The sequence below is a fragment of the Vigna radiata genome, chromosome 8, assembly GCF_000741045.1.
Source record: "Vigna radiata var. radiata cultivar VC1973A chromosome 8, Vradiata_ver6, whole genome shotgun sequence".
Taxonomy (NCBI): domain Eukaryota; kingdom Viridiplantae; phylum Streptophyta; class Magnoliopsida; order Fabales; family Fabaceae; genus Vigna; species Vigna radiata.
In genome coordinates, this window is record NC_028358.1 from 15,732,860 (window position 1) to 15,746,491 (window position 13,632).

At 34.1% G+C, this 13,632-nt stretch overlaps 1 pseudogene; it reads left to right on the forward strand.

Moving 5' to 3' along the window:
* The first annotated feature begins 8,867 nt into the window (after nucleotides 1-8,867).
* On the forward strand, nucleotides 8,868-13,082 carry LOC106770286 (annotated as a pseudogene).
* Nucleotides 13,083-13,632: the final 550 nt, after the last annotated feature.

Sequence of the window (13,632 nt, forward strand, 5' to 3'; positions counted from 1 at the left end):
AAGTGACGTGCAACGGGCTTGGAGAGCACATGGTTTTGGCTTTAGGAAATGACGTTGCAGTTTTTGTTCTCGGAAAGACATGGTGTATCGGGGCCTGCGACAATGATTTTTGGAGGTCCAGCAGGCTTGGAGGAAGGGGATTGCATTTGGTGTTTTTGGAGAAAAGAGGGCTGCTTCATTAGGGCAGGTGGAGCGTCGCGTGGAGGGGGAAAAAAGGGGGCACCCTCATGAAAGGCGGAAGCGGTGCATTCATTTGCTGGGAGGAGAGTACGGTGATTGGATTTCTTTAGAGAAAGCGGCATTCATTTTACTGGAGGAAGCATCACGGTGCAATCATTTTCGTTCTCTTTATTTTGGAGAAGTGGTGCGAAGCGTGGATTCATTGCTTAGCAGCAGCCACACACTGATTTTTACTTTTTGGCTGGAGGTAGAAAAACATTGATTCATTTCAGGGGTGATGTATATACGGTGTAAGGAACAAATTCATTGCTGGAAGAAGTTCTGTCACGGAAGCGCTAATTTCATTTGGAGTGAGAAATTGCTCCCACGCTGTATTTGATTTTCTTTTCTTTGAGAAAAAAACGATGCAGAGGTTTGCGTCCATTTGGCTGGAGGAAAACGGTGACACACAGCTGCTCACGGCTTAGGAGGAATGCACAAACGCACACCCATAACACTCACCTCCAACATCATCTATCACTCACCTACAACAGAAAACAATAGAAACCACTTTCTCAAGAGAGCTCGAGCACCATTCCTTTATCACTATCCTCTTTTATTCTTCCCTCCGTCACATACGTCAGGAAAAACCAAATGCTCACCGACCATTATTCACCCCGTTTACAGTATCCAGATTTCACTTCACCAGAAACCCAAGCCTCCCTCTCCCACACACCGCAACACATCAACACACAGGTCGTTGCTCACCAACTAGGCATTTGAAGAAGGTGGAGACGTGGGAGGCGCAGGGGACACCGTTGAGGGATTTGAACAGTGAGCTTGTGACGAAGAAATCAGAGACGTTTTCTGGGAGGGGGAAGGGTGCCGCGATGGGTAGCGGTGCTTCCGGACGACCACCAAGATGCACGACGGGCTGGTTTTATCGAGGGCGGATGGCTGCCGCCGATGATGAAGGGGGAACCCCAAGCTTCCTCCGTTGCTGGGTTGGAAAAGAAACCCAGGTGGTGTCTGATGTGGGAACGAAAAGAGGCTTTTGGCCTTACCATCAAATATCCACTGGCACCCCCAATATTCACACTTGTACCCCTTTATCGATTTGGGCTTGGATCGAAGAAGTTTCTGCACCTTCAACTTTACTGCTGCACCCCTACCTTTGGTCATGGGCCAATAAGTTTCATGTTGCACCCCTGGTTTCATGTTGCACCCCTTTGGTCATAGGAGCAAGGTCAATCCTTGTCGGGCCCAAAAAACTAAAAAATATTTTTGTTTCTTTATATTGTTGTCTTTGGGGATAGTTAAACATTTTGCAAACCACATTTTTATTCACGTATTTAATTAAAGGTACTGCCTTCGGACAGGCGTTGTAAGGTGCTAACACCTTCCCTACGCGTAACCGACTCCCGAACTCGAAATTCAGTTTTCGCAGACTATGCCTTATCATTTTATGGTTTTTTCCATAGTTTTCCAGAATAAACTATGGTGGCGACTCCAAAATACTTTTTCAAACAATTCTTATTTTTGGATCGTCGTCGTCCCGTCGCGATTTTCCGGTTGCGACATATGGCACATAATAAACCTGCCTGACATTAGTTGGNAGAATGAAAGGATCAAACGGTCCATATTTGTTTCTCAAGTTGAGTTCAATAATGTTAAACCTAGGACCCACTCTAATACCAACTCTAGAAGGATCAAACCATTCACCATAAAAAAGTACTACTCTGTTTAGAGAAGTAGCGTTGTTGTACTCTAGCTCATATATTTTATGAATGATGCCGTAGAAATCATCATAAGACTAAGCTAGACTTGTTAAGATGTTTACATACCTTAGAATAAGTCTACATTAGGTGAATTGACAAATTCTTACCTTAAAAGTTCACTTTTTAGGTACTTAAAACTCAAACTTTGAGTTTTAGCTTATTCTTCGCTTTTCATTACTTTCCTACCTTTATTAGCCTAAGTTAGACTTGTTAGGATGTTTACAAACCTTAGAATAAGTCTACATTTGGTGAATTGACAAATTCTTACCTTAAAAGTTCACTTTTTAGGTACTTAAAACTCAAACTTTGATCTTTAGCTTATTGTTTTCTTTCCACTACTTTCCTACCTTTATTAGACTAAGTTAGACTTGTAGGGATGTTTACATACCTTAGAATAAGTTTACATTAGGTGAATTAACAAATTCTTACTTTTAAAGTTCACTTTTTAGGTACTTAAAACTCAAAATTTGAGTTTTAACTTATTGTTTGTTTTTCACTACTTTCCTACCTTTATTAGACTAAGTTAGACTTGTTAGGATGTTTACATACCTTAGAAAGAACATACATTAGGTGAATTGACAATTTCTAACCTTAAAAGTTCACTTTTTAGGTACTAGCAACTCAAACTTTGAGTTTTAGGTTATTCTTTGCTTTTCATTACTTTCCTAGCTTGAATTCAAAACTAAGCACTTCAGCAACTTTGTTTTATAAATTAAAACTTGTTTAAACTAAAATTGAACTCAAAACCAAACTGTTACTCAAAATCACCTTTTTACTTCCCAAAATTGACTCAAAATTTGTGGTTTTGGAAGTGATTTTGTGCCTATACCATTCTGACACTACATCCATCATTTGAAAAATTTTAATTCATCAAAATACAGTTGTTTGAACTCTTTTTAGGCACAAAATACAACTCCAACTCAGATTCACTTTGCAAGTTCCAAAAATGGCACAAATTTTGCATAATATGGGTTATTAGGTTTCAATTTTCGTGCTGATGTGATTCTATGCTATTAGGCAGTTTAAACAAGTCCTAAATGTTGTTTTCAAATTGTTAGAACATTCAAATTGAAGCTAGATTCATCTATGTGCAAAATAGCAGATTCAAACCTCATTTTTTAGTGAAATTGGCAAGTAGAAGGGTGAATCTGGTAAACAGTTTGGTTCTGAACCCAATTAGAGTTCAAACAAGTTTAAATTGATGAATTAAAGTTGTTGAATGTATTACTAGAGTGTTAGAATCACTTATGCTGGATTTCACTTTTAAAACCACCAATCTTGGGTCAATTCTTTTGGTGCATAGCTAAAAAAACTTGACATGTTTCTTAGTTTCATTTCAGTACTTAAAAGTTCTTAGGATATGAAGATTGTGCATTGTTAGGTTACTTTAGGTGAATTCCCATTTTCTGACCTATTTAGTATTCTTTTTAGGTTTTAGGTAGTCAAATTTTGAGATTTTTCTACTTTATCCAATTTCACATCTCTCTTAGCTTCATATAAGTAATTTTAAATTGTTAGGATAAGAACGTTATACTTTATTAGGTTATATTAGGTGAATTTCAAAATTGTGACCTATTTATAACACTTTTTATACTTTAAGTACTTCAATTTTGAGATTTATGTACTTTAAATTTATTATGAATTAGCTTTTCGGTAGCCTAACTATAAGAACTCCATGGTTAAGCGTGCTTAGCCTAGAGTAATTATGGGATGGGTGACCTTCCGGGAAGTTTTCTCGGAAAGTGTGTGAGTGAGGACAAAGCACACTAGAAAGTCTCGTGTTGATGTGTGGGGGCAGTCAGCAGTCCCTGTAAGTTGTCGGGGCGTTACATTGCCTCTCCCTTCCAGTCCAAATAGTTGTGTCCTGTGAAACCCGATGCCTACTGCATAAACCGAAAGACCATATGAACCAAGGTTTCAGAAACTCATGACCCACCTTGACACCTTTACCTAGAGGACCAAACATGTGAAGACTAGTGAAACCGGCCAAGTCCATCATGCAACCTCAAACTCAAAATGACATTCACATAATTTTACAACAACGTTAAATTCAAGAAACAAGAATCAAAATAAAATGAAAGAGCACATCACATCATGCAAATTCAATGTAGCCTTTGCAGCAAAATAAAATAACAGAGCACATACCTTGGATTTTTCCTTCCTTCCTTGGGGACGTCTGCTCCCAAGACTCTATTCCTCCCTTTGTTGCTGCAATTCCAATTCCTTCTCAACCTAACCTTATGTTTTTTGGAATGGAAGTGAATTAGGGGTTTTCATTATACATTTGCACACAGTTTATTCACACAGAAGGACATTACCTCGTCATAGACCCACTACACTAGCCTCACCCTGCGATAGTGGAAGCACTGGTCACGTCGCCACAACACCGTTAACGCACCACCACAACACCAAAGTCACGCTGACACCATCATCACACCGTCACAGCACCATCGTCAGGTCGCCACAACACCGTCATCACGCCGCAACAGCAACCTCGTCAACAAACACCCTCAAACAACCCCCTCGCAACAATGTAATCCGTCAACCACCACCCTCCTCACCGGCACTATCCTGACGTCGACACAACAATTGAAGAAATTGGGGTTCTCAACGACAAAGGAAGATGCGATTGAAGAAATTGGGGTTCTGAAGTGAGAGAGGAAGAATTGGGAGAATGCTTCCACGAAAACAATTTGACAGAATGGGAGAGAGAAATCCCAAATCTGATTTCATTAAGTTCATGCCTATACCGACGGTCAAAGGCCTTCGCTAAAGTCAGTTCCATTTACCGACGGTTATAAGCCGTCCGTAATCACATTTCATGTGCCCTTCGATAAAGTTTTCGGTAAATCAAATTTACCAAAAGACAAAAAGTTGTCGGTAATTAGCCTTCGGTATTTAGCGCATTTCTTTAAACGAGAGAAAGAATATGGAGAAGTCATATGTTATACAACAAAACCTAAATAGTTACTATTTACTTTTGGATTTTTTTTCAACATTTGACAATATTACTATAAAATTCAAAGTACATGCATATTAAAAATAAACAATGTCATAATAATTTGATGAACAATCAAAGTTGCTCAGCTATGTGTGTAAATTCACTAAAGGCGTTTCTGAAAAATAATTTTGAACCATGTAAAATTTTTTAAACTAAGTTATTTCAAGTTTTTCATTGAGAAAAAAGATACGATCATAATATAGTTACTTCAGTTCAATCCCCCTGTAAATTTTCTTGCTTTGTGACATCTTGAATGGACTAAAGGAACAATATACTGCGTTGAATAATGGTGGAAAAAGCAACTTTTCATTGTATTTTTCCCAACTGAATGTAACTTTTGGGAATTATTGAAGCATATCTCATCTCACGCCTTTACTTTCTAGATACATATGGTGAATCTTAACATATATAGTTATTATTTCTCATTATTTTCCACACTTTCTTCATCTATTTTCCTTTTGTTTCTACTCTGTCCTTCAAAATAATTGAATTGCCCACGGTATGTCATAATCTTGCATGAAAAATACATTTTTTTTTATATTTTGAATATGCGAATATAAATACATAAAAGCAATTGTTAATATATACATAAATATAAATCTTATTATTTTGTAAGTTTAAACTTAAAATATATTAAAAATTAATATTATTTAATGTTATCTATAGTCAACTTTAATGATATCGAATTGTCATTATTTTAAAGAACATAAAATCGAAGTTATTTATCATTTAACATATGTTTTCTTTTTCTACTTTTGTCTAGTTTTGTTTAAGTTTTTAACCAATAGTAAACCAATTTTCTTGTAAATAATTTTTCAATGAACAATGTTGTTGAAAATATGGAAAAAGAAAATTGAAACTTTGAATCACACTATACTAAACATTTGTAAAGTTTTATTGTTATTTCCATTATTATTATTAATAATAAAAATTGCTAGTGTACTTTGCTCTTTTTTATTTGGATATTATTCACAATAGAATGTAACTGAAAAAACACAATTAAATACAATAATGATGATTTTTTACGCTAAATAATAATAAGTTGGGTGAGTTTTTTGTAAGTTGTATTTTTTTTAATCTTTAATCAGGATTTTATATATAAATATTTTAGAATAAAGCACAAAATCTACTCTCTCTTTTTTTCTTTGTTAAAAGAGAGTAGAACCAAATCCTGGAGAAACCAGTAATGATATATGCTGAAAGTCTCCATGATATCCACCTACAAAATTACATTAGTTTTATCCAATTGTAACTCTTAATGATAACAGTAACATTTTGTGTTTGTGTTTTGCAGAATACATGTATTAAGGAAGGGTTTGATGACGTAAATAAGATTATCTAAACGGAAATGTATTTATATTTTATGAATAAATTATGTTTTTTTATGTATTGAAATTATTTTTTCTATGTTTATATCTCTGCATTTATGTTAATATATTTTTATACTTATATTCCTTCTTATATTGTATATTGTTTTGATATTATATTAGAAAGTGGTTTTTACACCTGACACAAGTTCGAAGATATCAAATGCTCCTATTTAATATAATTATTTACCGATAAATAAATAAATAAATAAACCTACACAATCAAACATTTATATGTGGGTGTTGCTCCCTCCACCTCCCCAAGTGCTCCTACACCTTCCTATTATTTTCATTTATTTCAAAAATATTCTACACATCTTCACTATTTTCTTTTATTCCAAAAATACCCTACACCTCCTCACACTATCCTCAACAATCTTTCCCTTTCTCTCTCTACATTAATGGAGCATTCATATGATTCAGATTTGAATTTATGATATATTACAAAACATGGAGACTTCAATATTAGTACTTCCACCATTTTCATTTTATAAAATTAAAAGTTAGATGATACAAAATAATAAACATAATAATATTAATAGTAAATAATGATAGATTATTATTATATACTAACTTTATAATGACGAAAGAACTAAATAAATTCTAAATCTTTAACAAATAACTTTTTTTTCTATATTTTAAGTATTTAATAACATTTTTATATTATTTATCTAATAAATTAAATATTTTATTCAAATTATTTGAGTCAAACATGTCGGTGAGTTAAAACATAATATAATATTAAAAATTATAGATATTATATGTAAAAAAAACACACATATATATAAACATTTTTCTAAAAATTTAGAACAAAATTTTACCATTTATTAAGTAATTTGAAAAGAAAAAAATATATTCAATAGTGAAAATAAGATTGAATCAAACTTATTTAAGAAAATATATCACAAGTTCAAATTTGAGTCATGTAAATGCTCCATTAATAAGTCATGTAAATGTCCCATTAATGTAGTAAAGAGAGAAAGAGAAAGATTGTTAAGGATAATGGGGAGGTGTAGGGTATTTTTGGAATAAAAGAAAATAGTGGAAAGGTGTAGAATATTTTTAAAATAAATTAAAATAATAGGGAAGTGCGAAACCCACTTAGGAAGGTGGAGGGAGCAACACCCATGTTAGATGAGAGGAAATTTTCAACCAAAAACAAAAAGTAGTGAATGGACTCAAACCTAACTTGTTCGAAAATCAACATTGTGCCCTATTCTATAAAAGTTTGAATAAATACCTCAATCAAAACTAATTATTACAATTCATTCAATTTCTACGAAAATTAGTCCAAACAAAATTAAGTTTTTTATTATCATTGTAATTTTTATTATTGTTTAACGAGTCATATATTGCTTTCGCAACACTCATACAAGTTGAAGTGTATTGGTATAGGTTTAGAATACATACGATAGAAAAAATAATTTTTTTAATAATTATTTAAAAATATTATATAGAATAATTCTAGGATTAATTATAAAAGGGTGTATTTGAAGGTGAAATCCCTAAATTAAAAGGGATTTCACCCTTTTATAATCCACCTATACATTTGAAACGGTGCCACTGGAAGCGTCAGCATGCCACATATTAAAAAACTTCACGATGTTAACTGCATTTAACGGAAAGACTTTTATTGATTCAAATTGACAAAATTAGGGACCTAATTGATTACTTTCAAAATTGGAGGACCCAATTGAAACAAACCCCCAAATATAGGGACCTCCGAACCTATTAAACCATTTAGTTTTTAATTTGTTTTAGTCTCTATGTTTAGGTCTTTAAATTGTTTGTTTCTATATTTTTCTTTGATACAATTAAGTCTTTATTATTTTAAAAAGATTTAATGTAACGTTTATTTTTAAATTAGTGTTAATATTGTTTAAAAGGTGTAAAAATCAAGATTATCTTCTACCGTGAAACTTCTTTAATTTTTTTTCCTTCACCTTATCTCCTACCAACTTCCTTCATCTTCCCTAACCTTCCTCCACCTTTCTTAATCTAATCTTTTAACAACTTTTTGTTTCTTACGTTCTCATGTGCAAAAGCATCAATTGAAGAAGTAGACTTTTGTGCTTGTTGAGGTTTTTGAGCAATTTGGAGGTTCAAATACAATTAATGTCGTATTATAAAGTAGAACATTATATAAAGGTAAAAACTCATTAATTCATTATCTTAAGATTTTTTGTGGAGAGTGGTATCAATCATTTAAGTGGTTGAACTCAGATCTTATTGTGTTAGAAAATAAATCATATCCTAATATTATTGAGAGAATATATTGTTATTATTATAGGTGATTTACAGTAATAATGTTACATTATTATAGAATAATTACAGTAATAATGTTACATTATTATAGAATAATTACAGTAATAATGTTACATTATTATAGAATAATTACAGTAATACATAAATATAGAATAATTACAATAATAACTCTCTTGTATATATCTCTCATAATTTATTCAAAATAAACAAGACAGATTTTCCCTTTTTTTCTTCTCTTTACATGGTATCAGAGCAGGAACGATCCTCTGTTCATTTTTTTTTTCTATCCTTATTGTCATGGCTAACTATGAAAATGAATCAAATTCCAATAGTTATTATTATCTTCATCATTCTGACCATCTTGGAATGGTTCTTGTTTCCAAATCTCTAAATAGAGACAACTATTCGACTTGGCGTAGAGCCATGGTCATCTCTTTGAATGCAAAATCCAAATTGGGTTTTGTTGATGGAACTCTCACCGCACCTTCTGTTAAGGCCAAACCAAAAGAATATACAACATGGAAAAAATGCAATGACATGGTGTTATCTTAGATCTTTAATTCTTTGGCACCTAATATTGTAGATAGTGTTATTTTCTATGAAACTACTCATGAAGTTTGGAGAGATCTTCAAAACCGTTTCTCTCAAAGCCACGCACCACGAATTTTTCAGATTGAGAGTGACATTGCTTGCTTGGCTCAAGATCAAATGATAGTTGCAGCCTATTACACGAAGCTAAAAAAATTATGGGATGAGTTAGGCTCCTATAGTAATGCAACCTGCACTTGTGGAGCTGATAGTAAAAGGCACAAATTGATGCAATTTCTCATGGGGTTGAATGACTCTTATAGTGCTATTCGTGGCTAACTCCTTTTAATGAATCCATTGCCTGATGTTACACAAGCTTATTCTTCCATCATTCAAGAAGAAAAACAACGACATTTGAGCACCACACGTGACACAATAGAAGCTTCAGCCATGGCTACTCAAAACAATGAACCAGTAGCCCTTGTTGTTCCACGCAAACAAGGCTCTTCTTCTCGTCTTAATTCATCTAATCGAAAGTCATTGCATTGTTCTCACTGTGATAGAGATTATCATACAAAAAACACATGCTGGAAGTTACATGGTTATCCTCCTGAACATCCAAAACATGCAGCAACCAAGAATGCTTACTCTAAGCACAATGGGAGTAGTCAGTCTTTAGCTAATATTGTCTCAACAACTCCAATGATGCAGCAGATGCAGTCTGCAATGCATGGATTAACTGACTTGCAACTCTAACAAATGTTGTCTATTATACAAGGTAATGAATCATCTCAATCAACTAATCCTAAGACCAACAACGCCAATTTTTCTTCAGGTTTGTCACCACCCAAACTTATAATTGATAGTGGGGCTACCGATCACATTATTTCTAAACCAACCTTGCTTGTTAATAGTAAAGAAAACACTTCTTTACCACCAGTTGTTATGCCAAATGGTGACCAGGCCCCAATTTTCTCTACTGGCACTCTACCTTTGAACCCAATTGTTTATTTAAAAAATGTGCTTGGGGTGCCATCTTGCAGAGTAGATTTGATGTCGGTAAGTCAAGTCACACGAGATTTAAACGGTTCAGTACCTTTTTTCCTTCTGGGTGTATTTTGCAGGATTTAATGACGAGGATGACAATTGGTTTGGGTAAACAACGAGGCAGACTCTATTACTTGGTTGCAATGACATCAAACAAGTCACAAACTCCCATTCAATCCATAGCAGCCCATGTCACAAAGTCATCTCCTCCTTCAAACACTTCTACTACCTTATGGCATCGACGACTAGGACATCTATCTCCATCTAGATTAGATTTCATGGCTAAAACTTTGTTAAATCTCTCTTTAGAGTCAAATAAAACTTGTGATGTTTGTACTCTTGCAAAACAAACACGACTTCCTTTTCCAACTAGTTCTACTTCTTCAATTAAACCTTTTCAATTACTTCATTGTGATATTTGGGGACCGTATAAAATTCCTTCTCTTTCTGGTGCTAGGTAGTTTTTGACTATTGTGGATGATTTTTCTCGCTTTACTTGGGTTTTTTTCATGCACCATAAAAGTGAAACCCAACATCTTCTTATAAAATTTTTTTCTTTTGTCAAAACTCAATTTAATACCAATATAGCCAATATTCGAGTTAACAATGGAAAGGAATTTTTTTCTCTGCGAGATTTTTTTACACAACAAGGTACCACTTACCAACATTCTTGCACTTACACACCACAACAAAACAGGGTTGTCGAGCGCAAACATAGACATATCCTTGAGTCAGCACGAGCTCTTCGTTTTCAAGCTCATCTCCCTTTACAATGGCAGAATGTGTTTCCACTACTGTCCATATAATTAACCGGTTGCCCACACCTCTTCTATCACGCAAGACACCATTTGAGCGCCTATATAGTAAAATTCCTTCTTATTCACACATTAGAGTTTTTGGATATTTTGCTTATGCTACTAATGTTCATGTTTCTCATAAGTTTGCTCCTCGTGCCCAAAGATATGTTTTTCTTGGTTACCCTCTTGGCCAAAAAGCTTACAAGTTATATGATCTTGAAACTCACCAAGTCTTCACTAGTCGTGATGTCTTCCATGAGGATATTTTTTGTATGAATCCATTGACACTCCTCCAACCACCCTAGACCCTGTCATACCTAATGTTATCCCAGATAATCCTCCATACACTCAACCAACACCTACAGAAAACAAAAGTGTGCCTTCCATTAATTCCCCACCTATGGTTCCCTTACGTCGTTCTCAACGATCTCATGATCCTCCTACAACTTTGCGAGATTATATTTGCAATCAGGTAGCGTCTCCCGACCCATTGTCATCCCTCATCATCTTTTCTGAATAAAGGTACGTGATATCCTCTCTGCAATTTTATCTCTTATGACCGTTACACACCTCAACATCGTTCTTTTCTTGTCGTTATTACTAATGATATTGAACATACGTGTTATGATCAAGTTGTTTCTCACACTCATTAGCAAGAGGCAATGAAATCGGAGTTGGCTGCTTTAGAGGCCAATAATACTTGGTCTATCACCACTCTTCCTCCTAGAAAGTAGGCCATTGGTTGTCGTTGGGTGTACAAAATCAAGCGCAAATCTGATGGTTCTCTTGAACGGTATAAGGCGCGTCTAGTTGCGAAGGGATATACCCAACTAAAAGGTATTGATTATCATGACACTTTTTCACCTACTGCTAAAATGGTTATTGTACGTTATTTATTAGCTTTGGTTGCTGCTCAACATTGGTCTCTTCATCAGCTTGATGTCCATAATGCTTTTCTTCATGGTGATCTTTCTGAAGAAATCTATATGTCCCTTCCTCCTAGTTTTCAGCGACAGGGGGAGAATCTTATGTGTCGCCTCAACAAGTCCTTATATGAATTAAAACAAGCATCTCGTCAATGGTTTGCCAAATTCTCTACAACTATTCAAAGTGTTGGCTTTATTCAATCAAAAGCAGATTACTCATTGTTTACATGTACAAAAGGTAAGGCTTTTACAGCTTTGATGATCTATGTTGATGATATTCTCATAACTGGTAATGACCTAATTACAATATCCAATCTTAAACAATTTCTACACAATCTTTTTCGGATAAAAGATCTGGGTGATCTTAAATTTTTTCTGGGTATTGAGGTCTCTCGTTCTAAGAAAGGTATTTTCATATCACAAAGGAAATACGCTTTGGAAATTGTTAAAGATGGTGGGTATCTTGGAACTAAGCTTGTGGATTTTCCCATGGAACAAAATATAAAGCTTTCTGATGAAAAAGAATTATTAAAGGACCCGTCAATATATAGGCGATTTGTTGGTCGCTTAATTTATTTGACAATTACCCATCCAAATATCACCTATGCGATACACATATTGAGCAGATTCATGCACACTCCATGCAAGCCTCATATGAAAGCTGCAATGCGTGTGCTACGATATTTAAAAAATAACCCAGGTCAAGGTCTGTTTTTCTCTTCACAAAACGATTTATCTTTGCGTGCTTTCTGTGATTCAGATTGGGGAGGTTGCCCAGTATCCCGAAAATCAACTACAGGTTATTGTGTTTTTTTGGGATCTTCCCTTATCTCTTGGCGAACAAAGAGGCAGAAGACGGTTTCTCTATCCTCAGCAGAAGCTGAATATAGAGCATTAGCTGGTACTTGTTGTGAGTTGACTTGGTTACGATCATTGTTAAAAGATTTACGGATATTACATCCTAAACCGGCATTGTTATATTTTGACAATAAAGCAGTCCTACACATTGCAGCTAACCCGATTTTTCATGAAAGAACTAGACATATAGAGATGGATTTCCACTTCATTCGTGATAAGATTCAAGATGGCTCAGTCGCAACAACAATGTACCTTCAGCTGAACAACTTGCCGATGTGTTCACCAAACCACTGGGAAAAGAAGTGTTCTCTATTATGAAGCGCAAGTTGGGAGTTCTTGATATTCACTCTCTCTAACTTGAGAGGGAGTGTTAGAAAATAAATCATATCATGATATTATTGAGAGAATATATTGTTATTATTATAGCTGATTTACAGTAATAATGTTACATTATTATAAAATAATTACAGTAATAATGTTACATTGTTATAGAATAATTATAGTAATAACTCTCTTTATCTCTTGTAATTTCTCTTTTTTTCTTCTCTTTACATATTGGTTTCTCGGTAAACCTCCTCTATATAGATCCAACAAAATTAATTATAAACTAAGTTGAGAAGGAGTTTGAGAGAAATAAACATTCAATTCAATTACATGTTCTTAAATTCAATTTGCTTAACACTTTTTTTATTTAAGGTTTAGACTAGTTAACTATATGTTTAGAATATGCAGATAGAGTAAAGGGGAGTGGAAAAAAGGTAGAAGAAGATGAAGAAAAAAAAATTTAAAAAGTTACAAGATAAAAAATAATACAAATTTTAATACGTGTTAATTACCTGGTGTTAACAACAATGTAATAAAAGAAAGACTATTGAATTTCTTTTAAAAAACATTAAGAACGAAGTT